The 27907-nt window shown below is 38.4% G+C and overlaps 1 protein-coding gene and 1 long non-coding RNA gene across 5 annotated transcripts in view; both read left to right on the top strand.

Moving 5' to 3' along the window:
* FHIT (fragile histidine triad diadenosine triphosphatase) overlaps positions 1 to 27907 on the top strand; it is a 1432969-nt gene that overhangs the window by 1103706 nt on the left and 301356 nt on the right. The gene's annotated exons all lie outside the window — the stretch shown is intronic.
* LOC125126229 (uncharacterized) lies at positions 18968 to 24881 on the top strand. Its single transcript, XR_007134563.1, has 4 exons — positions 18968 to 20413; positions 21029 to 21083; positions 23777 to 23922; positions 24073 to 24881. It is a non-coding gene; the product is annotated as an uncharacterized LOC125126229 (long non-coding RNA).

The raw sequence follows: 27907 nt of genomic DNA, 5'->3' as shown, positions 1-27907 counted from the left end.
CAGGTAGGAGAAGTATCTCCTGTCCATCGCTTTCCCCCAGTGTCATTTGCTTGTCTTTCAGTAGCTTTCTAAAATGTTTGAGTGCTACATCTGTTAGTTGGATTTTATTTAGCCATCTATCTTGGCTTTTGCTTAGAGTGCTTTTCAGAGGAGAAGGGAGGCCCATGTGTTGTAGTGAACACAGGGAGTCAGTATTCTGGCTCTCCTCAGCTAATAGGAATCTGTCTGGACTCTTTGTCTAATTAAAGAAACCTCATAAGGTTTGGTGATGTGTCTGGGTTATATCACTTTTTTCAAATTCGAGGTCATTGCTATTACTTTTTTGCTTGTATTCAATCTTATATAATACTTGTCTACACTGTTACCTATGGCCAGAGAACTGATTCTGTATTCCAGATGTTAGTGGGGCCACCTTGCCCTATGGAGATGCAAACTTAATTGGCCTCAAGCCACACTTTCACAGTCCATCGAGAGTTCAAAGTTTCCGCCACATTTTCTCTGAATTTCTCTGATTCCTCTGTCCATGTGTCCTGATGTGTTTTACCCCCCTTAATATGAAGTGCAAATTGGACACATTTATCTATCACAGTCCTCTCCCTGGGGCTTTTTTTGTCTTTTAATGGCCACACCCTCGGCACATGGAGGTTCCCAGGCTAGGGGTCCAATCGGAGCTGCAGCCGCCGGCCTACACCAGAGCCACAGCAACACAGGATCCGAGCCGCATCTGCGACCTACACCACAGCTCACGGCAATGCAGGATCCTTAACCCACCGAGTGAGGCCAGGGATCGAACCTGCAACCTCATGGTTCCTAGTCAGATTCATTAACTACTGTGCCACGACGGGAACTCCGGCTTTTTTTTTTTTAAGGTTAGTGGCAAACTGGAAGAGAAAAGAGGTCAGTTCACCTCCCTCTCACCCTTTCTTCACTCCCTGGCTTCTTTGGCCAAGTCTTTCCCCCTCCTATGACACCTCGATGGCCGCAAGCCTTCATGCCCTCTGATCCTCAGATCTCAGATGGTTTAAAAGACTGGCCTCACAGTCAAATATGATATATTTCCCAAAGAGAAAAATTAAAGCAAAAGCAAAAAAAAAAAATTGAAAAAAGCCTCCTCCATATCATTACTGTCTCATTCCTTAATCATGTTGGGAGCATCTCCTTTACAAATAAATTTTCCCACGCTGCTTCTCTGCTTGTTTTTGTATTTTAATTGGTGGTTGTTTGGCTATAAGGATTAGTGGAGGAAAGCTTTCCTAGGTGCAATCCAGCACTTCAATAGAAGAAAGAACTTGACCTCAGGAGAAAAGGGATATCTGGGGTTAAATTCAGGCCCTACCGTTTACTCTCTGTGTGACATAAGTAACTTAACTTTTGAACTGAATTTTCTTCACTAATCCATAGGGGGATAATTCTTAATGGATTGGTTTGAACATTGGAAATCAATTGTAAACGCCAGGCTTCCGGGGCTTAGGAAGCAGGAGGTAGTGTGGGAAGACCACAGCTTTCACTCATCCTCATGGTCCACATCACTGAATTCTGAGTTACCTGTGTTCTCACTTCACTGCTTATTATTTCAGTGCTTCTTTTTCTTAACCCCATGCTAAAGAATACCATGTCTAATTTTCTATTTGGCTGTTGAGAATACATCAGGTAATCCGTCAATACTTACTGATTGGTATTTTATTGATGGGTGATCTTTCAGAGATCTAAAAATTCTTCTTTCTACCTTCCCAGTAACAACCTAAAGCTACAGAAATTCACTGCCTTAGAAAAATGTTTGATTTCTCCCCTGCCTGCCTTACTTTGAGATTTTTATGTTCTGACATGAAACTTATCTTCATTTTTTTCTTCTAAGGATAAATCAATCCTTTTCATTTCTTGCTCTTTTTCAAATTCCCTTTGGTAAGTCTTTCTTTCTGTCCTACACATGAATTCTCTCCTGCTTTTTTGGTTGAAATTCATCTCTGGTGTCAGAACTGCCCTAATGTCTGTGTGATTCTCCCATTTCCTTTCCTTCCAGAAGATATATTCACTTTATTTGAAAGAAAACATCATTTGTTTCCTAGCATCTGATCTGAATAACAGTGAAATGTTTGTTTAAAATTAATGCTTTGAGCAAAGAACCCTCTCTGTTTACTTGACTTGCAATATTTTAATATTTAACATGCTATGATGTAAAACTTGTGGAAGAAAAATATCCTGGTGTGATCTGGTTGCCTAACAATTTACATTCAGCTGCAATATTTTATTTGCTATAATTACTCACTGACAAAACAGGGAATCAGAATGCAAAAATACAAAATGCTCTCAGTTTGCATTTTATTTTGGAACGTGAAAAATCCTCAGTTTTTGAGAGAGCAGAAAAAAAGGAAACCTAGCTTAGTCAGATCTCTATCTCCACAGACCAACTCTTCAACAGTAAGACTCAAACTGGAGCAGGGACTGTGGGGCTTACAGAGAGGTTTTCAAAGATGCTGTGTGATGTGGTCTGAAGGTTGGAGGGCAGGGCCCAGGATCATCTCATTCCATTTCTTACCCCAAACTGTGCCTGGGAGTTTGCCTCGGTCCTTTTACTGAGGAGCATCTATGGATCTGCTCTTAAACCATTGAAGTTTCTTAGATGAAATGTAGGAATCCACTGGGCTCTTGTCATAGAATGTCTGACTCTAGCACTCTTTTCCCTCCTATTATGTGTATTCTTGAAAGGGATGGGTTTCAAGGGGATTGTGGATCTGAGAGGAGCATGACAGCTCACACTCATACCCATCGTGTGTACCAGCCAATAGCTTGCCCCTTGATTTCCACCATAGTGAAAAAGCCCTGCCCTAGACACAGACCCAGGAACTCTCAGACACCTAGATCATATCTCCTGAACACATTCACCCCACCCTCATTGCAGTTTGACAACGGTAATTCCTTTTCGTTTCTGAGATTCTGAATAGGATTGCCACCATGCATTTTTTTCCAAGAAGTAACTGAGACAGAAAATCAAAACAAGATTCTTCTTTAGGATTAAAGTCAACAAGTACTCTACAGTTTAAATAAAAAGGAAAACAAAAAGAAGGAACAGAATAATTGATTTTTTTGTGTTACACTGGAGGCAAATAGTGGTTATACATTTTTGAAATCGGAAAATGACTAAGACAACCATGAATGGATTCGGTATAATTCAAGATATCATTTTTCTTCTAATAGGCTCCCTTCTTTCCAAATTTCAGCAGTTTTCATGTAACCATACAAAGTAAGTAATAGACATTATAGGAAAAACTATACAAAATTGTTTACGAAAAATAGTTAATATGTATTCCAGTATTTCTGATATATAAAACAGTTAATGCAGAAGATTAATCATTACGTGAACCACGTGTTGGCAGGATTTGGGGAATGTTCTTAGAAATAAAGACTATGTTATGTGATGCATATTTAAAAAGATAGTTCTCTCCTGGCAATCAATAGCACAGGATTTAGTGGTCCTTAGTCCCCAAATATTGATTCTGTAATCTCAACTCATTTTAATTTGATTTTTACATTGCTAAAAAGTTGATTTTTGAGTCAAAGAATTTCTTTCTTTACAGAACAACATTTTTCATGTAACAGGAGGACAGTTTTAAGCCAACATTTTATTTTGGAATGCTAATGATAATTTCCAGTGTGTTCTTTGTTTTGTTTAGGTTTCAAACAATCTTTAGAGGTTCCCCAGGGTTAAGAATATCGCCTTTCTATTGCCATATTTCTACCAATAATAAGAAATTGGATGACTACTCATTTTTCTCTGTGCATCTGAGCGTGTTGTCTGTCAAAGCACTCAAAGCTCATGGAGCATAGTAAGATGCCTGAGAATTGAAATGGCTCTCTTGCAGATGACACATTATATGACCAGCCCCTACCGAGGCCCTGTTGAAGTTAGACTATTTTAGATTTAAGGAATGGATACTTAAGTTTTATGAAGGGAAGGGAGATTTGTTGCAAGGCTGTATGAAATCTTGCACTGGCAGGAGAAAGCAATAGGAACTGAGTAAGCTCTAGGCAGCCTTCACTCATGCACTTCATGGTTATGGACAATCTCTGCTACTTTCTACTTTCTAGAACCCTAGATTCCCTTGCTTACTTCCTTAGGAAGTTCAGCTTATACTGCACCATCCTGGTCTCCCTCTATCATAACCTCTCCAGTAAAGATCTTGCCACTTGGTCTGTCTCCCAGTTCACATTTCCAAGTGTGATTAAAAATATTTTGTTGGAGTTCCCATTATGGCTCAGCAGGTTAAAAATCCAACTAGTATCCATGAGGATGCAGGTTTGATCCCTGGCCTTGCTCAGTGTGTTAAGGATCTAGTGTTGTCCAGAGCTGTGTTGAAGATCGCCTGCATGGCTTGGATCCCATGTGGCTCTGGCTGTGGCTGTGGCTTACACTGGTAACTGCAGCTCTAATTTGATCCCTAGCCTCAGAATTTCCATATGCCACAGGTGCACTCCTAAAAATAAAAAAAACAAAACATTTTCTTGTATTTTAATTTGACATTTTTGTCTGTCATTTTAAGAGGACTTTACAAATCAATCATGCTGCTTATCCCTTTTGTACCTGGAAACATCCTCAGAATCCTTCTTAACACAGTGTTCTTAGCAGACACTATCAGTGGGGTAGAGTTGATGTGATGAAGTCTATAATCTTTCATTTCTCATTATCACTAACAAGAGGTTCTAAGACAGAGCTTTGAAAAAGGGCAGATTTTTTTGTGTGTCTTCTGTCTTTTTAGGGCTGCATTTGCAGCATATGGAGGTTCCCAGGCTAGGGGTCCAGTTGGAGCTATAGCTGCTGGCCTATGCCACAGCTACAGCAGTGTGGGATCCAAGCTGCATCTGCAACCTACACCACAGCTCACCGCAACGCCAGATCCTTAACCCACTGAGCAAGTCCAGGGATCGAACCCTCGTCCTCATGGATACTAGTTGGGTTTGTTAACCACTGAGCCATGATGGGAACTCCCACAGATATTATTTTTATAAAATAGAAAAACAGGAAGTAGTATTATTTTTATGATAGTAAAATATGCGTAACATAAAATTTACTATCTTAACCACTTCAAAGTGTACAATTCAATGGTCTTGAACATAGTCACACTGATATGCAACCATCACCACTATCAATTTCCAGAATTTTTTTAATCATCCCAGATAAACTGTATACCTGTTAAATATTAACTCCCTATTCTCCCCTTCCACTAGCCATTGGTAACTTCCATGGTATTTTCTGTGACTATGAATTACTCTAGATACCCCCATAAAAGTAGAATCATAATAATATTTGTCCTTTTTATGTTTAGCTTATTTGACAATATAATGTTTTCAAGGTTGTATGTTGTAGCACTACCAGAATTTCATTCCTGTTTAAGACTGAATAATATTCCATTATCTATACATATATATATACACATATGCATGTATGTATTTTCTTTATATAAGGGATGGCATCTCAAACAGCCTTTCTGGGGCAGGAAAGGTATGTATGGCAAAGCAATTTGGGACATGGGAAGGCTCAGAAATAACAAATCTGGAAAGAGTCATATTCTAGATTCTTCTAGAATTCTACCTACTGGTATTATGACCTTTGGCACCTTTAATTCTCCTATTCTTTGTCATCTTCCTTATAGATATAATCATACCTCTTAAAGGTTTGTTGTGATGTTTATACGAGATAATGGATAGCATATGCTTGGCCTGGCACATAGGAGGTGTGCAGAAAATCCCACTCCCAGAATCCCATCCATGAAGAGAATGAAGAGGCACTTAATTGTGGGCATGCTTATCTTTTTTGGTTTGGGAAAAAAAAAAAAATAGGACTCTGAGTGCCTAGGATATGGACTGTCAGGCAGGAATGGCTGTGTCTTCAGACTATGAAGAATAACACCTGAATTTTACCTCTCCTTACATCCATTCCATGAACTGGCAGTGGCTGGCTTCTTGGGTCGGGTTGATCTCAGGAAAGAAAGGAAAGCATGCCTTTCTGCCTGCCATGCTGAAAACACCTTTTCTAAGATAAAAGTGTCTGCCCCTCTTTCAAACTGCTTTTGCTGCTTCCCATGAAAAAATCTCTTTCATTTTGATAAAAAGCAATTTCTGTCTTCCTGCCAAGCCAGCAAAGCCTCTTTGAGAAGTGCTTATGCTTTCCTGGTATCAGGGTGTAAAATCTGCATGACATCGAGACCGCCATGGCATCATTTCAGCAGCTGGAAAGGGAGATGGCTGGAAGAACAACAGAGCAAAACACACACCCTCCTCTGTTAATGTACATGAATCCGAAGCTTATGCTTAGACTCTAACTTCTGGTTATGCAGGATGCATCCAAGCTTGCAACAGGCAGGAGTGCAGAAGAGTTTTTTGTGAAAGAACTTCCTGCAAATAATAGAATCTGCATGGGGTGATGGGAATAACAGAATCTGGGTGCCATAGCCTCCCTTCCTTCTTTCCTCCTCCTCCCCCAGGATATCAAATGGTTACCTTCAGGCAGAAAATCTTTTAGTTCCAAGTAAATCTAAAAGTAATAGAATAGATAGCAACCTGAGCTAGCTCATCAACCACAAAATTTCTGGGGAGAGTCTTCTGTGGAATCCATTCTCTCTGTGTGTCTCTGAAGAGTTATAGGCAAGTTGAATTTAGAGAAGTAAAGCAGAAATATTGCATGGTGACCTTTCACCCCATGAGGCCTTAGAAGCCCCACCTGTGGAAATTACATAATGCTGTTGGCACTTGCAGAGTAGTGTTCCTGGGTATCTTCCTGAAGAAGGGGTCTAGTCACATGTTGTTTCTGGAGAATACAAATGAGATCTGATTGTATATAGAATGGCTCTTTCCACATCTTAAAGCTAGTGTCTATTATTAAGTATCTGGGCTGGCTGATCCAAATGCTTACAGAGTCCTTAGAAGCCTTTGATTAGTGTCTTCAAGACTGTGTAGAGACAGTATGTGGTGCATGGCACTGAGTATATATAAGCTTTGGAATCAGATCTAAATGATCCTTCCTGCTCCTCTAAGCTGTGTGACATTTGGCAGTCATTTAACCTCTCTAGACTACAGTTTGCTTTCCTGTAAAATGATGATAAGTTTGCCTCTTCAACAGGTTAATCTCCGAGATTAAATAAAATCAAAGAACTTTTTCTAAATGTTTTCAACAACATTTGTAACCAATGCCCAGAAAATGCTGGTTTTCTCTCTTCTTCCTTCTTCCAGTTTGCAATGTAATTTTTTTTTTTCTTGTGCAAATGCCAAAGCACATGAGCTCTGTGTAGCACCATATTTGGGACATAGAAATCTGTCCAGAACCTCAGGGATAAAGCTGAAAATTAGGAAGAAGAAAACTTAGTATGCTGCATTTCTCAGTTGGCGTCTCTTTGCCTTTTTTGCTAGACTCTTTCATAGTAAAGTGATTATTTAATTATTATTATTTTTTTTGTATCCTTGAAGTCATGTGTGTAAGATAGTGTTTGACAGGTGTTTTGTATGTACCAAAGTGTGAGGGATGTGATGAGGAGAGGCCCATTTGAGATGTCACTTCCCTGTGCTATGAGCTGGAACTGATGATGAAATTCTTTCCAAAAAAAAAAAAAAAAAAACCATAATGGTGGACTGGAGCATCTCTACATCAGGAAGAGAGAAAAGTACCATATAGTTGAAGGTGCCTCTCTCCTCACATCAGAAGAGTAGTTTAGGGAGGGTCCAAAAGATAGGACACTGTACTGTGGAATGGAGGGAATCTACTCTTTAGAGAATCATATTGTGATTAGAGAATAGAGAATCATATTGTGACAGGATTTTTTTTAAACAAAAAATTTCTCCTACATTTTAGAAACGGTTGAGAGGACAGTTGTTGGGCAACTGTTCTCTCTGATCAAAGACTCACACACACGTGTGTGTATTACCTTCAGTGAGATTTTGGAACATACAGCAAAGGCATCCATTCTTACTTCACTGGTTTCACAATAAAAAAAAAAGGAGTTTCCACTGCGGCGCAATGGGTTAAAAATCCAGTGTTGCCCCAGCTGTGGCATTGGTCATAGCTGTGGCTTGGATTTGATCCCTGGCCTGGGAACATAGGCCATGGGAGCAGACAAAAAGGAAAAAAAAGTGCATTTCTTATTAATGAGAGATGATGAAATGTTTTTATTTTGAGGGAAGCTAAGGATTGAACTGAAAATTCTTCCCATGAAGACTTAAGTGTACAAAGAGACCTGAAGGCACACATAATTACAGCAACCACCATCACAACAACAAAGAAAAGAGGGGAGACCCCGTGGACTCTTGATCTGTGCTCAGCAATTGCTTGACACCTAGGAAACCCTCAGTAAATGTTGGTTTTGGTGTTTTTTATAAACAGGTCAGGCAGAAACCGTAATGTCAGTTTCTCGGTATTATCTTTAGGGGAAATAATGTACAGCTGTCAAGATATTGAATGGACTTCCCTGTTCCATCATTATGGTAGAGAAACCAGTAATTTCAAAACTGTGATGCTTACTGAGAAGTGTTGACTGTGAGTCTGAGGTGGGGGTATTAGAATAGCGTCCATTGGTGACAGGATCTTAAGTTGCATTTACATTTGTTTTTTCATTTATTTGACATGGGAAATCTTATCTTTGTTCTAGTCTGACCTCAATATTTACCATTCATTTCACACCCATATAAGGTTTTCCAGGTTCTATGTTAGATTTCTTTTTAACTTTGTGATTTAAAGTGATTTTATATTGTGTAAACTTCCTTCTTCCTTTTGCTTTTGTCTGTTTCTATTTCTTCCCATTGATTGTTTGCAAACTTGTCATTTTGTTTCAAAGAAAAATTTGAATCTAATCTAAAACTTGGGTACATTTTATGATTAAAAGGCTAAATAACTCACATGTAGAGTTATTATCAGATTAAACTGATTTTTCTCCTATAACAGCTTGTATTTATATAATTTTTCAAAGATCGAACAAAGTCATTAAATTATTTGCCTTTCAATAAATGGATGTGGGTGTTTTTTTTTTTTTTTTTCTCCTCAGGATAATTTCTTGGAAGACTTCAAAGTACGTAAATTCTGATTCACATGTATAAAATGTCTAATTTGAGTAGGCTCTGGATACCTTTATACTGAGAAGTATTTTGAAAGAAAATAGTTAATTATATGTGCATGTATGTTTTTAATTATATGTGCAGATGTTTTTAAGGAAATTTTTTTCCCTATCTTGGGCTTTTTTTGCCCTGTGAGCATCATGTATGGTTACATTAGGAAAGGGCTGTTTGAAGAAGGTAATATGAGGGAGATAAAGTAGTAAGAGATAAAGAAGATGGCTGAGTAGGCATGGCCCCCATAACTTAGGTATAACTAAGATATGACTGATAGGAAAGAAAAAGAAGTGTGTGTGTGTGTGTAGGGGGAGGGGTATTATCAAATCATGGGCCTGATTTCTCTCCAACTTTGTACAGGCCTAAAGATATTTTTCCTAAGGCATTAAAGTTAATAGGGTCTTCACCATCCTCCATCCTTGTAGTCTTTTCATCTCTTCTTGAGTATGTGTGAAACTTTTGCTGTACCGACAGTGTGTTTTACCTTGACCAGAACACACACAGGCTAATGAATGATAAGATGTGTGGGCAAAGCACATCATTCGAAAAAACTAGGGAAGATACTCTTTTATTTGATAAGGAACTGCTGAGTGTCTGATGTGTGGCAGGCTGATTGCTACAAAGGTACAAATGATGGAAGAGGTCCCTGATATTACGGCAAGGGAGACAGTTAAGAAACAAGTTAAAAAGAAAAGTTTTGGGTTGGCATATATGTATATGGAAAAGAAAGGCAATGATGGGAAGAGCCTACTTGAGATGATATGTTTAAAGAAGACTTCTCTAGGAGATGACGTCTAAGCTAAGAGATGGAAGATGAGAAGGGACATAGGAGCAAAGCAGAAGAGCATTCCAAGCCGAAAGAAGAAACAGCAACCAAGGCTCCAAGGTGGGGAGAAGCTTGACTGTTCTCATACTGCAAGAAGGTCAGTGTGACCAGAGCATGGGGAAGGAGCAAGTCAAGACTGAAATGAGATTGGCAACCGAGAGAGGAGCTGGATCATGTGAGGGTTGCATTTTAGCTGAAATTTGATGTGCATTGGTCTGGTGAATTTAGCAAATATAAACACAGGATACCCAGTTCAGTTTGACTCTCTGTTAAACAACGCCTGCTTTCTTCATAGAAGTTATGACCCAAATATTCCATGGGTGCATGCTTGTACTAAAAAGCAAAAATAATTTGTTTATCCGAGAGTCATATTTAACTGGATGCCCTATATTTTGTCTGGCAACCCTGAAAATGGGGGAGGAGTGTGATCTGAGTTGTATTTGTGAAAGCTCATTCAGCTTAGATTCCTTGCTGAAAGTTTCGCCTGCTACTTTTCTGCTTCCCAGAAGCAGCAGAACAACATTCTAGCTGGTTTACATTAATGGTTTTCAGGAGTCTCTCTTTTTCTTCCTACTATTCTTAGGTGATCTGCCTAATTTCCATTCATCTTCTGGGTCTCAGCCTAAATGTGGCTCCCATCCTGCCCCACCCTCCAAGGCCCCCATAGGTGCCCTCTTCAAAGGCAGCCCCAAAGCCCCCCTCCATCCTTCTGCAGAGCATATATGCCATGTGCCATCACTGCCTCTCCTCTAGCTTCCCTACTACCCTCGGAACCCTCTGAGGGCACTACTGTACCTTTTTCCTGTTGATTTTCTGGCATTTAGCCAAGGTCTTGGCTCAGTGAATGAATGAATTCACTGCAAAGCCTCTTGAGAGTGACTCTTGGGTTAATGAGCCACAGTCAACTCTGAATCCAGTTTCTGAGATAGCAGTTGCTACAGGGATTATTTATTGAGCACTTTCTGCTGTCAGATAACTACGAAAAAATCTTGGCGATATCTGAATCTAGGTCTCTGCTCTTAAGGAACTCATACAGCCAATGAGAATATGAGATAACCCAGAATATCCATAATGAACAAAGCCATAGGTAATACAGTGAAGCATTAGAATAAGTGGTAGAATTGTTAAGACATAGGGATCGTGAACCTGCATCCCATGAACTGCCAGATGCTGTGTGAAAGGGCTTGGGGGAGAGGTCTGAGAACTCACTGGAATTATGTGCACGCTGTCCTGACCATCGAATTCTCCTGGTGAGAAAAAGTTTTATCAAAATCTCAAAGGGGAAACATGTGACTCCAGCCAGAATTGTTGAGAACCATCTGCTCGAAGTGCTGGAAACATTCTGATGAACTCAAGATCTAAATATCAAGCAAGGGAAATAGATAAGACATTTCTTTACAGATTTGTGTTGGAGTGAAATTTCTTAAAATGATAAAACTAAAACCTGAGGAGTTTTCTTAAATCACAATTAAAGATTTGTGAATGAAAGCCATGTAAACATTAAGAGAACAGAGAACATATTAGAAATATTTCTGGGAGCTAACAAGAGACATATTAAAGGTATATGTATGTAAACTTCTGCCAATTAGTAATGAGAAGTTTACATGGGAAAAAGTTGTAAAGGGGTAATTTTGCAGAAGGAAAACTTGAATGGCCATGTTTTTAAAAGGGAGGTTCAGTCTCATTAGTATTCAGAAACCTGAATATTAAAATGGGAGCCATGACTCTCTATATCTGCTATGTTGGTTAAAAAGCTCAGAGAGTCAGATAATAATACATATCAGCAAGGATGCATGGAAACAGGAATGGGGGCGTTGTTTGGTCTGACAAAGAATTATTAGCAATTTATCTGTATGTTGATGGGGAAATAGAGAAGTAAAATTCTGGTTTATGCTTATGAGAGAATATGTGCTGTGGTCAGGAGAATTAAAACCTAGAGCAGCAGTGTCCAATAGAAATTTAATGTGAGCCACATATGTTATTTGAAGTGTTTTGGGGAGTCACATCAGAAAAGATTAATTTTAGTGTTGTATTGAAGCCAATATATCCTGTATTACACATCTTAATCAGATACTAAATTTTTGTTGGAACTACTCAGTCCTTATTTCTGTATTTAGATTCATAAATGTACAACTGAAAAAAATAGATGTACATACTCAGGGTGTTCCAAAAATACATAAACGTGTTCTAAACATTGAAGAGAATACCGTTTTTTAAATTGATTAAAAATTAAGAATTCTGCTTCTCATTTGCATTTGCCACATTTCAAAGGCTCAGTAACCATATATGAGTAATGATTACTGGACTGGATAGTACAGATGGAGGGAAAGCTACTGATAATATTTAGGTGCTTGTCATAATATAATGGTGGAGTAAAAAAAATAAGAATTAGGCTTATAGTAAAATATCATTTAAACACATTGACCATACACAAATTACATATATTGAACATACATACATATATTAATTTTTTTTGCAAAAACACATACATGTAATGAAGTACGTTGGAAATATTTGAGAATATACCTGTATCTTTAGACTTAGGTAGCATAGGATCAAGAAAGAAGGAATCAAAAGGGAACACATAAGTGACATCTAGGAGAGTTCTAGACTGCTAGTGTGCTGTGGGTCAAGGAGATTACCCAACTCAGTTCTAGGCACCTAGGGTTAAAACAGAAAGCAATGAGGAATACTTATAGACAATGGAATATTATCAAGTGCTGAAAATGAATGAGCCATGAAAAGACATGGAAGAACCTTAAACACATATTACTAAGTGAAAGAAGTCAGTTTAAAAAGGTACCTACTGTAAGATTCCAACTATATGGCATTCTAGATAAGGCAAAACTATGGAGACAGTAAAAGATCATTGGTTGCCAGGGTAGTGGAAGAGATGAATAGGTGGAGCACAGAGGAGCTCTAGGGCAGTAAAAATACATTGTAAGATATTATAATAATGGTTACATGTCATTATACATGTGGCCAAACCTATAGAAGGGAGAACAGCAAGAGTGAACCACAAGGTCAACTATAGACTTCAGATGATGATGATGTGTCAACGTAGGTTCATCCTTGGTAATAAATGTGCTGCCCTGATGAGTGATACTGATAATGGGGGAGGCTATGTGTGTGTGGAGATAGTGGGGTATGTGGGAACTCTGTTTCTTCCTCTCAGTTTTGTTGTAAACCTAAAGCTTCTTTAAAAAAATAAAGTCTTCAAAATATGTATTTTTTTTAAAACGGTGAGAATTAGCTCTGCTCAAAGTAGTGACAAAATTGGAATCTCGGTGCAGAATCGTGGTTTCATGACCACATTTTCAAATAACCCAGTTGATGTCCCTTCTAAAATAGCCAATTCAATCATGCCAGTGACTCCCAAACACAGTTAATGTCATCAGAGGACCCTGCTATGAAAAAAAGTCTGGGACATTTGCCTGAAGGTCCTTCCTTCTTCTAATAAACAGTTTGTAAACATCATGTTCTCATAACCTGTTAAATGTAGAAAATCCAAAATGAGGTCCTGTATAATTAGGCCCTCACAAGCCAGAGGGCAGTACTGCCACTCTGTCACTGTTATATTTTGTGGAGCCTTGCCATAATACTCGTGCTGTTAACAGCTAGACTGTGTTCCCCTCACACTCATGTTGAATCCCTAACCTCCAGTATGTCACATGACTGTGTTTGAAGATAAGGTGTTTCAATACGTATTGAAGCTACAAGAAGGCCCTTAGAATGGGTTCTAACTCAATCTGCCTGGTGTCGTTATAAGAAAAGGAAATTAGGACACACAGAGAGACATCAGGGAGGTGCTTAGACAGAGGGAGGTCTGACCTGCAAACCCAGGAGAGCGGCCTCAAGAGAAACTAGTCTGCCTACACCTTGATCTTGGATGTCTCGTCTCCAGAACTGTGAGAAAAAAAACTTCCATAATTTAAGCCATCCTGCTGGTGTGCATTCGGTGATGTCATCTCCAGCAAACTAATGTGACAGCATTTTAAAAGAGAACAACTTTCTTGGGAGACAGTCCAACACCAAGAGCAGGGGCTCTAGAATTGACCTTAACCCCGCTGTTCAGATTTCCAATTCTGGCACTCTGCATGTGACTTTCTCACTTGACAAACAGGAAGAGTCATTGTACCTAACTCCCAGGATGATTGGGAGGATTAATTGAGTGAATGCACTTAACTGCTTTCTAAATGTTAGCCATGGTCATAAGATTGGATGTCAGGCTCCTTTGTCAGGATTTCTCTGCTCACGACAGCAAATACACCCCCAAGCACCAGGGTGACTTAACGTACCTGTTCATCCCACCTGTGGTCTTAAGAATCATAAACAAAGAGATTAATTTGTTAACTGTTGAATGTGTTTCCTCCTTTATTTTCAGTGATTCACTCTCCAAAAGTTGGTGATGAATTAGCTGCTGGAGTTCTGAAATTGAACATGATATATTTTGAGTATTCTTTTAGAAATCAACGCGGTCAGTGTAGACTTGTGGGCCTTTGGGGCAGTGAGAATCCAGGCTCAACAGTTAGAGGCGCAAGAATAAACAACCCCCTCTAATAGCTTTATTAGCAACCACTAGCTTCAGAAAGAACCAGGAGTGTAACAATATGGATTCCATTTTGTCACGTTTGCAATATTGTTTTTCCTCTGGAATGAAGTGAGAACAGAATTAGCTTTCACAGGTCAGAGGGCAGCCTTGCTCTTCACTCACTGTTTTCTTTTGTGGAACTTTGCTATAATACACATGTATTTTAAAATACAATAAATTCTTATCAAAGTGTCACTCTGAATGCAATCTCATCAGTGTGTTTAACTTGGTTACCTTTGCACATCAAGCTCTTTGAGATAAAAGTGGACACAATATTCACTCGATATGCTGAGTCTATTTCTGTTTCTATGCTAAATTTCCTAAAATCACATAATCTTTCGTTATCTTATAATATAGAAAAGGGAAAGGTGGAGCTGAGAAGGTTGATCCTATGTCAGATAAACAAGTTACAAAGTTCTATTTAAAGTACCTATGCCCAGGAAGTTCCTATTGTAGTTCAGCAGTAACAAGCCCAACTAGTCCATGGTAATGTGGGTTCAATCCCTGGCCTTACTCAGTGGGACAGGGATCCATCATTGCCATGAACTCTGGTGTAGGTCACAGACAAGGCTCAGATCCTGGGGCTGTGGCTGTGGCTCTGGCAGTGGCATAGGATGGCAGCTGATTTGACTCTAGCCTGGGAACTTTCATATTCCTCGGGTGCAGCCTGAAAACACACACATGTAAAGTACCTCTGCCCAGCATGGCAGTATAACTTGGAGTGGAAACTGGCATCAGAAGGCCTGGTCTGAGTTTTGGCATATTTCTAAAGAACATCTCTGATGTGAAAAAATGCTGCTAAGACAGATCTTTAGAGCTCAAATATTCTCCTGCCTATAAAACTTGACTGGCTGTGTTTGGTGATGTCCTGCCCTTCTCATTCCTTTTTCCCCTGAGTGTTTCTACATATAGAGATATGTCCTTTAGCATCCAGAATCCAGCTCTGTTTGTCTTTTATATTTCCCCTCCTTAATTTGTGAGTGAGTGCTAGCATCCGTGGAAGCAGCGGACTAATGGGATTGCCTGGAGGCAGGCATATATACTTCAGACAGGTGCTGTCTAGCCCTTTACAGTCAACTTCACTTCCAACTTGTAGACTCCAGTGGCAGGTCAGCCTACATGGATGCTGTCAGGTGCTGATTGTTGCACTGACAGCACAACTGGCTTGACTATGCTTGCTGAATTGACTGGTGTTCTGTTAGCAATCCACCTGTTTATTGCATACCTACCTTTGCTTAAATTCAACATTTGATTCTGCAGAATGGAAAAACTGGCCTTAGGTGAGATGATAATAGCTTAAAAAAAAATAAAGGTATTAGGTGCTAGTAAATTAAGCATATGAAAAGCAACTCCATTACATGTTTCCATTAGATTAGATACTTATTCTTAATTTATACAAATGACCCAGTGTCTGTCTAGTTTTATTCATATATGAAATATGAGGTGAAAAACATAAGATACATCCATACATACATACTTCTGGAAGTACAAGCTCATCATTAATGATAGAAGAAAAAGATTTTGGAAGGCCTAGGTTTTGACTATAACCAAAAACTAGAGTTCCCAATAGGAAGGCACAGAATCTCCACCCTAACTCCTCCTTTCTGAGCTCCAGATGCACAGAGCCAGTTGCTTGCTGGTGATCTCAAATTAGAAGATGCTCACAGGCTTTTCCACCCCTGATGTCCTCCAGAAGTGGTCCTTCTCCATCACTCTCTAGTTTTCATGAAGCTTGTAAATCACCCATTTCCTCTCCTGCCATCATCCCCACTTTCGGTATATATCACATCCTTTCAGCTCTGCATCCTGAACACACCTCATACATGTCTACATTTTCCATCCCCTAGCGGGAGTAGGGGTAGGGGAGGAGAGGGGAAAGAGGTTTTTTTATTGTTTTTTTTTAAGTTTTAATTGTGGTAAAAATATTTAACATTAAATTTATTACCTTAGCCATTTTTACATGTACAATTCACTAGGGTAAAGTGTACTTACATAGTACAGCAGATCTCCAAAACTTTCTCATCCTGCAAAACTGAAACTCTATGCCCACTAAACAGCAATTCCTACCTTCCTTTCTTTCTCCTTCTCTCTCTCCTTTCCTTCCATCCTTCCCTCCCCCTCTCTCTCTCCTTCCCTCTCTCCTTTCTTTCCTTTCTTCCTTCCTTTTTTTTTTCCTTTCTGCCAACATGAACATGCAAAATAAAGTAAATAAAAGTTCACATCAATGTATTATCAATTTCTTGGCATTTGCTTATTTTGACATACCTAAACAATGAGCTTTGAGTGAAATCACTCATCTGTGGGTCTGGCTTTGCAAGTTCACAGTGTTCACAGGGCTTGGTATGGGATTCTGCCCAGTGTTTTCACTAGGAGCCTCACACTGACTTCATGTCAACCAACCATCTCAAAAGAAGCCAAAGTGAACTGCGAGAGGCACTTTTGTTTGTTTTTGCCACTTTATCATTTAGAACAGATCTTGTTGCAGTGGAATGAGATATAGGATCCGGATTTGAGTCTCATTTTCATCATTTATTTATGAATGACTGTTTGCCAGCAAAAGCCCGAATCATATAAACTTTCGATTTTTACTGGCAGATCAGTTGCTGTGTGCCCATGTGTTCAGCATGTTGTTGGTTGTCATCTTCCCCCCTCTCCCTCAATCTTTGTCATCACGTATATATTGGTGACCCCTAATTAAGGCACACTGACAGTAGGAAAACATAAGAGAAATACCATTTGCTTTGAAGTATTGTGGGGGAGGGAGCCCTGGGCACAACACATCCTGAAAATTCATTGAATGATGTTTCAGGGCTTTTTGCATGCATTGGCAGGACTGTCTCCTACTTAGAAGTTTAAAGATATTGTCCCAAAACTTTTTGGGGTGTCATTGGGTAAAGGTCAGTTGAGGAGTTAAAACTTATAAGTCTGATTCAGAAAAGGCAGCTCATCTATCAAGACACGTTTGTTCTGTTATAATTAAAGAGCTGTCAAATCCTTCCGCCGCCTCAAGTAAACCCATATTTTCATGATTTTGGGGTTTTACTTGGCCGGAAAATTTCCTCTGGGCTACAAAGCAGCACATGTAATCTGTTCAGGAATGAAGTTTTTAGCAGAAGTCAAAGGGAAAAAAAATCAATTTAGCTGGTTTTGACTTACAACAGTTAAAAGAAAAATTGAAAGTATTGGATTTTGGATAAGTAGTTTTGCTTCACAGTTTGAGGTTTGAGTGGATGTTAAAATATCACTCACCACATTGGCCAGTCATTTAGATCATTCTGTTTTACTATTTTGAAGCTATAAAATCAACCAAGTAATTAGGCAGGCTGCACATTGTCAGATGTTTCATATAAAGAACCATTAAGCTTTTCAACACAAATACTAATCAGTTGGCTCAGGCCTGTTTTGGGTTGAATTTGTTATGCCACAGGTATAAGCATGAGAAAGGGTTACAAGTTTCTTTCTAATGAGGGCAAGTTTTACTGCTAACAGATTGGCCTTAGTCATAGTTTGGGAGGACGAAAATAGATACTTCATCTTCACATACACATGTGAACACGGTATTGGGCAAGTGACAGAAGTTCTGAAGTTGAATGAGATACTACAGCATAGAGCTTAAGAGTCTGGGACTTTTGTTCAGATACCCAAAGTTCACATTTCACCCTTGTTGTGTATTAATGGTGGCTTTAGCAAGATACCTAATCTCTCCAAGCTTTAGTTTCCTCATCTGTAAATGGCACTAATGACAGTCTCATCTTGTGAAAGAGGCATTAAATTTTGCATGGTAAATGCTTGGCACCATGCCAGAAAGAAAGTTCTGGAAAAAAATGGATGGTATTATTATTTTTCTAATTATCAACTAGGTAAGAAGGTGGGTGGTTTGGCATCATTATTTATTTATACACCACAGTTCTATCAAAATAATTATGCTGGGCTTAATATCCCAAGGAAATTGGTGAGAGGAGACTGATCATTTCTATGCTAACAAAGCGGATGGAGCCATTGTTCTGGGTTAATAAGTTGGGCAGTTTCTTTCTTTCTTTTTTTTTTGATTGATTTTTATTTTTTCCATTATACATTCTTTTTCTCATACTGTCTTCCATAATGTTCTATCCCAAGATTGGATATAGTTCCCTGTTTTGTATGGTAAGACCTCATTGCATATCCCTATTATTAAAAAGTATTAGTTAAAAAGTTCAGTCGGAGTTCCCTTCCTGGCTCAGTGGTCAACGATCTCAACTAGGATCCATAGGAGGTGGGTTCAATCCTTGGCCTTGCTCAGTGCGTTAAGGATCCAGCCTTGCTATGAGCTGTGGTGTCAGTCGCAGATGTGACTTGGATCCCATGTTGCTGTAACTGTGGTATAGGCCAGCAGCTATAGCTACAATTGGACCCCTAGCCTGGAAACCTCCATATGCCACCAGAGTGGCCCTAAAAAGCAAAAAGTTAAAAAAAAAAGCAAATAAAAGAAAATGCAGTCTTTACATTTGGCTTTAATCCAGTATGACGTAGGTCCTTATTAAGAAGAGCATATGAAGACAGAGCCAGAGTAAAGACTGCCATCCACTAGCCAATGACACATCCTGCCCTCAACAATCCTCAGAAGGAACCCACCCTGATACACTTTGAATGTGGACTTTCAGTCTTCAAACTGTAAGATAGTAAAGTTCTGATGTTTAAGCCACCCGCTTTGTGGCACTCGGTTGCAACAGCGCCAGCAAACTTATATAGCACAAATACAACAAAGCATGTATTGAGAGTAGGGCTGTTGAAGGAAGAAAAGAATCTTTTCCATTCGAGATGTTAGTTCAGTGCAGGTAGATGTGTAGCATGTGGTTTCAGTGCTCAGCAACTGAGAACAGGGAGCTGCTTCTGATAAATTTTGAATGCTTCCTTTTGGGGGATTGTTTAAACACAAGAGTTCAGAGTAAGCCCAGAAGAAAGATCCCCTAGCCATCTGCAGGAGGCATGCATATACATGCACCTTTGGTACCACCCTAAGCTGACTGGCAGAGGCGACGCTCCTCTGAGAGGATTGTATGGAAACGCAGCCATGATTGCAGAAGGGTGGAAACAAGGAATGTGATTTTTATCAAATGTGTCTTTAAAGTGTAGCTTTTTCCCAAAAGCTGAATAAAATATTTCTCAGAAATGAGGAATGATAAGAATAAAATATTTATTGAAAAATGACTTTGAATAGACTTTTGGTTAGGAGTCTTCTTATTTCTCAACCCATCCTCTTAAATCTTTTCCCAAAACACAGGCACAGGTAGTGCAGAAAAGTTGAAAGGGACAATTTCCTGTACTGATAAATAAAACTGCTCTATGAGTTGGAATATAATGACAGAAAACAATGAAAACTCAAGTTTTTCCTCAGAGTATCCTGATTGGTTCTCGATAGTATCCTATCCCCGTGATGGTCACGTGGATGTTTCTTCTCCTCCCTCACTGCGGTCCTTGCTGGACCGATTGAGGTGCTAGAATTAATAAAGACCATAACTTGAAGGCAAGTTCTAATCCAGTGTTCCTTGCCTTCTTCTTTGGCCTCAAGGTAAATAGGTCAGTAGCTAATTAATTTGGAGTTTCTTTGAGAGTCTTGATTCTATCACCAGGTCAGTAATTACTATTCAGGGCATTGCTATGCTTTGACGTTTGCCTGAAGTATAAATTATTAGTGTCTCAAAAAAGTCATTGGCCTGAAAGGAAAACATTAGAGACAAAATAAAAGGAGGATTAAAATACTTCTGAGCTGTTTTTCCTCTCTTCCTCAAGGCAGGGAACCACCTCGAGGGGGCCCCTGTGAAGGTGAGTCTCTGGAGAGCATTGTGGGCTACAGTCTTCCTCCTTATGGCCGTGTCAGGAGTCCAAGCATGGGTTGCTAATAGGATGGCTCATGGATTGGAGATGGGGTAGGTAAAAGTACTCTATATATAGTTTTTTTTTTTGTTTGTTTGTTTTTTGTTTTTTTTTGGTAAGTTACTTTAAAATGCATCAGGAAAAAAAATGGTGTCTGGAGTTTCTCTATTCGGAGAAATCCTTCAGGGATGTGTTTTGGATACATATTTATTACTCCCACTTTGTCTCCTTTGTAAACTCCCTTTTTCAGCTTTGTGGGGAGCCAGGGACTTGATACTGTGAGGTCCGAATTCATTTTGAGGCCCTAGGGTGGTTCACTTCCTACCCAGAATTGCATTCAAGAAGTACAGCTCAGATGATTAAGGTTAATTAAAAGGAAAGTTAATCTTTCCTTGAATCTCTTAGGGGAAAATACAATAAAATAAAATGAAAAAGCCTGTTCATTTCACTCAGCAGTGAACATGTTTTCCATTTTTCGAATGTTGGTGTCCTGGAGTTGGTCCAGAGCTACTCAGACACCACCTCCTGAAAGTCTCCCCCTGGTTCTTACCTGGTCCAGACTTCTTCCTTTTGCTGCCTCTTTCCCAATAGCAGATCTTTATCATAACATAGACCTAGCTCCCTAGTTCTCTTCATGTTGAACTAGGCCCTTTGAATCACTTTTACAGATTTTGAAACACAAGAGAGCCACGAACCAGGCTTGGGAGAAGGAGATGGAGGAGGGTAAGTGTGAAGAGAAAACGAAAAAAATCACACGTGGTTGATCCATGGCTCTTTCACCCATACTGATTCTAATATAATTATGCTATAAAGAAAGGAAAGTAAAAGAAGGGGATTAGCATTTACTTAGTGCCTCCAATTGTTCCAACCCTCAATTTGGCAGACCTCTTTCCATGTGTCACCCTAAAGGCAACTGATATTTGCAGACACACATTTGTTTGGGAATTGTTTCTTTGTAGTTGGTGTTCTTGCTCACCATTATATTTTCAATCTGTGCAATGCTTGACCTATATTCTGTTCTCCATAAATTGTTACTGAATGGATTGAATAATGAGTGAAGCGGTGACGGTTGCTGGCAAATTTGTGAAATTATACAATCTCTTCCACCTCACAGATGAGGATACTTAGACTCCAAGAGGCCACATATTTTGCCAAAGTTAAGACTGCTCAGAAATGGCAGTGCTGATGTTTTTAATTCAATATATTTTGATCTTCCACTGAACCACATGGCCAGAGACAGTCTTCCCCCTGTCCATTGGTCCATTGAAAGATTATTGAATTCACCAAATATGTTAGGGCTGTCTTTCTTTGGTCCTGCTAAAATAATCCCATTGTAGTGGCAGGGTCAGAATATAAGATTAATTGAAAGTGATGTATTTAATGAAACGTTATAAAGGTACAAAAGGTCTTGGATTCATGGTGAACCAGTCCTCAATTGTATCCTAATTGTTTTGATTATCTGACTTGTTCAGGGGCCCCATCACATTAACCTGTGGAGATTTTGGACATTAGACCCCATTTAAACCACTGGCTTTTAGACATTTTTTTTTTTTTTTTTAGTTTTTCAGTGGGACAGTCTTTGGGGACACATGATCTGTGCCAAAGCCAAACATATAACACTGAGAAAAGTGACCTTAGAGAAAGGGAGAGAGGCTCTCAGAGCTCTGCTTGTGTGCTCCGTCTCTTCAAACCCTCAGAGTAAGACTTCTCAGAACAGAGGTTAACATCCACTGACCTTAATGAGTGTTCTTAATTTTATAGTTAAGGAACCAGGTCCAATGCAGCTAAGGGCCTTTGGGCGCATCAGAAAATTATTGGTGACCCAGGGTATTTGAGAAGTCAGGCTACAACATTTTATACCCTCCCATTATGAGCCAGTGAAAGACCAGAATAACAACAGCACACCTTTATTGATGGTTTGTTATGTGTCAAGCACAGTGCAAAGAGCTTTACACCTACTTCTTCAGTAAATCTTTGCTACATCTCCCTGAGAGAGGTGCTGTTATTATCCCTATTCCGTGGATCATGAGACTGAGACAAGAAGTAGTTAATCATACTTAAAGTCACTCAGCCAGAAAGCAAGGGTTGGCTAGATCCACGCTCCTCATCACTGTTTCTACTTCCCTACTCATCACTTCCTGGTGTCCCATGTAAAACCATGAGTTCTCGTTCATTCACTTAAATAGCTTCCGTAGTATTTTATATAGTCCTCCCACCTCTAATACATTCTGTGTACTGTGGGAGGGTGGTTCCTAGGAATCTTTTGCTCACTGACACCCAAATTGTTGTAGATCCATATGCAGGATGCTCTGAGGGTTGGGTAAGATTGCCTGGGATGTGTTAGTCTTAGTCCATGAGCTAGATCTCTCCTCCTCCTCTCTCTCTAAACAGCCTGAGTTGTGCTTACACCTAACTGCATCACTTTTTGTGGTATGAGACTATGGTTAATAACCACTGTCCTAGAGCTTCTTACCCACAAAAGAACGTGATTTAAAATATTGGTGGCATTGACATAATTGCCCTTCCCTGTGGGGTATGAGAATAAACCTGTATCTGCTCACATTTAGAGGCTGCTGGAGGCAGATGTTATTCCATATTGTCCTAAAGTAGAGTATTTCAAGCTCTCTTTCCATAGGCTCCATTCTTCAGCTTACTTAACACAGATGACCCTTCCTTTCTTTTGGAAATGTATTTTTTCTCCTAATTTTCTAGATACCTCCTGTTCCTCCTATTTTCCTCTGTCCTTCTGTTTTACTTTTCTTTGTAGGCTGTGTCTCCTCAAATCAACCCATCAAAATGTTGGAGTTCCTTGTGGCTGCATCCTAAGTTGCCTTCTCATCTCATAGCTGATCTAGAGAGTGCAGTTGCTTTTCTGCAGCCACCAAAGGACTAGATACATATTAGAATATGTGACCTATGCTGGTAGAGATCTTTCTCTCACTTGCTCATTGCTGTGTTTCCAATACTTAATGTAGTGTTTGGCTCATAGTAGATATGTAGAAAATATTTATTGAATGATTAGATATTCTGTCCTAAATCAGTTTTGCTTTGAGGGTTTGTCATTTTCAACTTAAGGTTTGTTCTAACAAAATATCAAAGGGAAGCTAATGCCCCCAAATAAGAAAAAACAGCACTTCTTTACACGGGTAACACTAGCACTTATTATTCAAAGTGAAACTTTGTGTCTCTGCTAAAAGTCACTGGTACTTTTGAGAAAGTGATAAAATATTTGAATTATAATCACTGTTTAGATCTTATAGGTTTCCTTTTTATACTAGTTCTAGCCAGGTTAAATTTTCAAGGACTGAATCTCTGATCAAGTCTAGTGTTGTAAATTAACAAATGTTTATTCTTCCCAATTCACTTTGTAAACGTCAAGCAGACATTAGAATGTGGCTGTTATTTTTTCCTTACAGAGTACATTGTTAATCAGTTCTCCAAGTGTGGATGACCGCTGTGGCCAAGCATGGCAGGCTGGATTTTCTGGAGTTACGGGCACATGAAAACCTGTTCTATGCTACATGTTCTTCCTGTAGAGAGGCAATGATACCCTTGATGAAAGGTGAATTGTATGTTCCCTCCACTTGAATCTGAGTAGACCTTGGTGAATGTCTTAACTGACAGAATGTGACAGAAGTGAGGCTGTATGAGTTTTAAGGATAGGTAGGTCTGTAAACAACTCTGGCTTTGCTTGGTTCATTCTCTCTCTTAGGACCTGTATCATGGCAACCCCAAGGCAACATGTGAGAAATCTGGCCGGCCCAAGGCCACCATGCTAGAGAGACCACATGGAGATGCCATATCAAGCTAGAGAGGAATGAGGAATGCCTTCAATGGTTTGAGTCTGCCCAGCTCAGCTTCTGGTCACATATATAAAGAAGCCTTCAGTATGACCCCAGGCCCAGCTGCTGTCTGACTGCAACCTCCTAAGAGGCCCAGAGACAGACCTTTAAGTGGAAATGCTCTAAACTTGCAGAAACCATAAGAAGTAATAAATAATAACTGTTATTTAAGTCTCTGAGTTTTAAGATATTTTGTTATACAGAACTAGATAACTGCAACTATAGTCACTCTGTGTTTAATTTTTTATACAGGAATTGGGCTGCTGTTCAGATTAGGCTTTTTGATCTTTGTTTCATACTGTGGTAGCTGTTTATTTGTGAATATAAATTTTGTTTTCATATTGTTTTCTTCTCTATTGTACATTCTGTTATAAATTCTTTATTAACAGTAATTGACTTTTTCAGCTAAAACATGTATCCCTTTCGTTTGTTACCCAAATTTCCCCCCTAGGAGTAGTTCAAGTGGCATTTCAGGTATTTAGTATTTTGTACTTTAATTAAGGTACAACTCATGAAAACAGTTATTGAACTGTTGAACATTTCATGAATATTGAGACAGTATTAAAATTAAAGAGAAGTGTACCAGCAACTGTTTATAGTCATGTGAAAATGTACTCTTTATTTTGACACTTTCCAGAGAATGTTTATATTTGAGGTGGGTATTATCAGACTCTTAGAAAACTACACAAATATTATTTATAATAGAGTAGGTTTGGCATATTTTGTATGTATTAGAACAGTAGTAAATATGTAAATAGTCACATTTTATTCCCACTGTATTCTTTTGAATCAGGTAAGAAATATTTGAAACAGATCAATAACTATGGTGCATAAAATAATAAATGCTTTCAAAAATGGAAGTGTGTAAATTATATGTATGTGTTTGTGGAAGTGGCGAAAAAGTGAATATAAAATTTTAAAATATTATATCTTGAAAACTTAATAATCTATCAATTATTAAGATAAATAGGCAAGGAATCATTACTCTGAAATTTAACAAGATCACAAGGTGTTTGGATGATTTTTTCCTGCTCACTATAGAAGCAACTCTGAGTACAATTTAAGATTTACTTGCTCTAAAGTAAATTCAATGGGTTAAATGACCATTTTTATTAATAGTTTGTCAACTCTGGTGAGACTTCTAGTGCCTGTTTGATAGTATGGGCAGTGGGAAAAATGCATTATGCGTGTCTTCCACCTTGTTCAAGAAAGCATTTAACTTAGCTTACAAAAATAGGAATAGTACACAATAAAAAATAGAAATTAATTTGTGGAAAATTCACAAACACGTGGGAATTAAACAACAGGCTACTAAACATCCAGTGGAGTCAAAGAATAAATCAAAAGAGAAGTCAAAAAAATACCTTGAGCCAAACAAAAAATGGAAATATACCAAAATGTGTGGGATGCAGGAAAAGCAGTTTAAAGAGGAAAGTTCACAGTGATATACTGCATACATCAAGGAACAATAAAAATCTTAAATGATCTAACTGTATACCTCAAGAAACTAGAAAAAGAAGTAAAAGAAAACCCCTAAGTTATTAGAGAGAAGGTAATTAAGATTAGAGTAGAAATAAATGAAGTAGAGACTAAAAGGACAATAGAAAAGATCAATAAAACTGGGAGCTAATTCTTTGTAAAGATAAACAGAATTGGCAAACAGACTCACCAAGAAAAAGAGAGAAGACTCAAAATCAGAAATGAAAGAGGAGATATTACAACTGATCTCATAGAAATGCAAAGGACCATAAGAGACTATGATCAATAGTTACATGCAGACAAACTGAGCAACCTAGAAGAAACTGATAAATTCCTCGAAGCATAGAACCTACCATGACTGAATGGTGGTGAAATAGAAAGTTGGAACAGATGGATTACTAGTAAGGGATTGAATGAGTAATCAAAAACTTCCTGACAAACAAACCTCTAGAATCAACCAGCTTCACTGGTGAGTTCTACCAGACTTTCAAAAAAGAATCACTTCTTCTCCAAAGAAGACATACAGATGGCCAACAGGCACATGACAAGATGCTTAACATTGCTAATTAGTAAATACATACAAATCAAAACTATTATGAAGTGTCACTTCATTCCAGTTAGAATGGCCATCATCAAAAAGTCTACAAAGAATAAATGCTGGAGAAGGTGTGAAAAGGGAACTTTCTTACACTTTTGATGGCTTTGTAAATTGATATACCCACCTTGGAGAACAGTATAGGATTTCCTTTAAAAAACTAACTATAGAGATACCGTATGATCCTGCAGTGTCACTCCTGGGCATATATCTTGGAAAAACTCTAATTCAAAAAAGTACATACGCTCCAAAGTTCACAGCACTATTTAAAATAGATGAAATGTAGCATCTTAATGTCCATAGACAGATTAATGGATAAAGAATATATTCATTTACTGTATGTAGAATATTACCTAGCCATAACAAAGAATAAAATTATGACATTTACAGCAACATGAGTGGACTTAGATATTATCATATAAAGTGAAGTAAACCAGGTAGAGAAAGAAAGATATCATTAACACTCACATCATATCATTATATGTGAAATCTGAAAAAAAATATACAAGTGAACTTATTTACAAACGAGAAATAGACCCACAGAGATAGGAAACAAACTTGATATTTGTTACATAATTCCATAGAAAGAAAATACCTACTTTGAATATTATTTTGCTTTTACCCATAACATTTTTTTTAACATACCATTTTGATCATCAGATACCAATACAAAAATCAAAGAAAAAAAAAAGAATAACTTCTAGCCCTTCTCAAACTTATCAAAAAGTTAGAAGAGGAAGGAACACTTCCAAACTTGTTTTATGGGGCCAGAATTAGTCTGATACCAAAAACAGACAAGAACACCCCAAGAAAAGAAAATTATAGGTCAGCATTCCTGATGAACACAGATGTGTGTTGCGGTATTACTAACAATAGTCAATTATGGAAAAACTGAAGTATTTGTTAATAGATGGATGAATGGATAGAGAAATTGTGGTATATATATATATATATATGTATATGTATGTGTGTATATATATATATATGTATGTGTCTATATATATATATACACACACACACATATATGTGTGTGTATATACTATATGTATTATATGTGTATGTATAATGTGTATGTGTGTCTATATATATGTGCGACACACACACATTCACACACAATAGAATATTATTCAGGCACAAAACGAATAAAATCTAGCTGTTTTTGGCAACATAGATGAATGTGGATGGCATTTCGCTAAGTAAAAGAAATCAGAGAAGGAGAAATGCCATACGGGTGTCTTATATGTGGACTCTTCAAAACAAAGCAAAAACAACAACAAAATTAAATGCATAGATATACAGATCCAATTAGTAGTTGCCAGAAATGGAGCAGTAGATGGGAGAAATGGGTAAAGGCAGTATACATTTATTAAAAAGAAAAAATAAAAAGGAACAAAACCCAGATGCACAGTGCTATGTAGTCCTGATCAGTGTGTCCAATGAAATAACTCAGTACCTTAAAAACTCCCCTCTGCTTCTTACATGTTGTCTACTTTCCCCCGTAGAACCATTGACATATTAAAAAATAAAGTGTATGAGTTAAATGAAACATAAAGACAATGAAGTAAGACCAACTCAAGGGTAAAGTTAAAACGTTCATGTTGTTAGCTCTTGCTAATGGTGTCTTAGTTAGG

Source organism: Phacochoerus africanus, chromosome 1 (genome assembly GCF_016906955.1).
Source record: "Phacochoerus africanus isolate WHEZ1 chromosome 1, ROS_Pafr_v1, whole genome shotgun sequence".
Taxonomy (NCBI): domain Eukaryota; kingdom Metazoa; phylum Chordata; class Mammalia; order Artiodactyla; family Suidae; genus Phacochoerus; species Phacochoerus africanus.
Note: the sequence above shows the minus strand (reverse complement) of the source record. Positions and strands in the feature narration are given on the sequence as shown.